The sequence below is a fragment of the Cebus imitator genome, unplaced genomic scaffold, assembly GCF_001604975.1.
Source record: "Cebus imitator isolate Cc_AM_T3 unplaced genomic scaffold, Cebus_imitator-1.0 Scaffold228, whole genome shotgun sequence".
NCBI classification, from domain to species: Eukaryota; Metazoa; Chordata; class Mammalia; order Primates; family Cebidae; genus Cebus; species Cebus imitator.
The window spans coordinates 817,392-818,639 of record NW_016107543.1 but is presented as its reverse complement, the minus strand read 5'-3'; the positions used below and the strand labels follow the sequence as shown (position 1 = coordinate 818,639).

General features: G+C 51.4%; 1 protein-coding gene across 1 annotated transcript in view; it reads left to right on the top strand.

The window, feature by feature from the left end:
• Positions 1-821, top strand: part of SP2 (Sp2 transcription factor) — a 32,450-nt gene extending 31,629 nt beyond the window's left edge. Inside the window, exon 8 of the transcript XR_005195246.1 lies at positions 206-821. The gene's annotated coding sequence lies outside the window, so the exon portion shown is untranslated. The remainder of the gene's footprint in view (positions 1-205) is intronic.
• Positions 822-1,248: the final 427 nt, after the last annotated feature.

The window sequence follows — 1,248 nt, the reverse complement described above, 5'->3', positions numbered from 1 at the left end:
AAAAAAAAAAATCAGCTGGGCATGGTGGCGCGTTCCTGTAGTCCCAGTTACACGGGAGGCTGAGGCAGGAGAATTGCCTGAACCCAGGAGGTGGAGGTTGCGGTGAGCCGAGATCACACCATTGCACTCCAGCCTGGGTAACATGAGTGAAACTCCGTTTCAAAAAAAAAAAAAGATTGGAGCTAGCTGAGTACATGTGTTTAAGCCCCACAGGGCCCTGAAGAGCATCCACCCTGAAGAGACAGGCAAGTCTGCTTCAAGCAGGTAGAGGACAACATGTGCTTTTACTCACCCTCAAAAGGACACAGCCGGGATCGCTGTCTGTTCAGGAGTGGTGAGGCTCGTTTTGAGCTATCCACTCCCCTTTGTCACGAGCCACCTGTGTCTGCCAGCAAACGGCTTTTCCTTAGAGCCAGTCAACCCGCAAACGGCTGAAAAAGTAAAAAGCCCACGGGTCTCAAATGGATCCAGGTTCTCTGCCCTTTACTTCTTCGTTAACAAGCAGGGGGCCTTTCTTACCACTACTGAAGCCCTGTGGACAATACTAGACCACCAGCTGAATCCAGCTTGGCACAGAAGCCTCTTCCTCAGCCCCTCGGCTCTGCATCTCTTGGACTGCATCATGCTTGGACTACATGACTAGAAAACTGCCTTGCTGTGTTCTGAATAAGGGGATTGGTGGAGAGAAGGGGAATATTAACTAAGTGACCTCTTTCTCCCACGTTTCCCTTGGCTTTGCTCTCAGGCACAAAGAAGGATCCTTTCCTGGGAGCTGATTCCAAGCCACGTGCTTTATGCTTCCAGTACAGAAACTGACCTGACTCCGCAGCATCGTTTGGAAATGAAGGTGCCAGCTGCCAGCTGGGCAGGACGAGCATTTCCCTTGTAGGATTTCCCTTCTTCAGTGAGATGGGGGTTCAAAAATTACATCTGATCATCTCTGTCTCCCATGGGATGGCTGAGTTAGGGAGCAAGAGAATGTATTCTGCCTAGCCGAGCGATGGCACCAAGAAAGCACAGAAAGACTTACGGGCCAATTGGCCCTCCTCTGGCTTTAACCTATCCTTTGTTTGAGAGTTGCAGGGGAGCTGTTGAAGGAGTAATGCAGTCTAAGCTCACCCTAGGCAAGAGGCTCCCACAGACACCTGATCCTGATGGGCCCTTGAAAATCTGGGTGCAGATCAAGGGTGGGGGCCCCACATGTGTGGTTCCTCCTCTGCCCTCTTCCATCCCCACCGTCATTTGTAC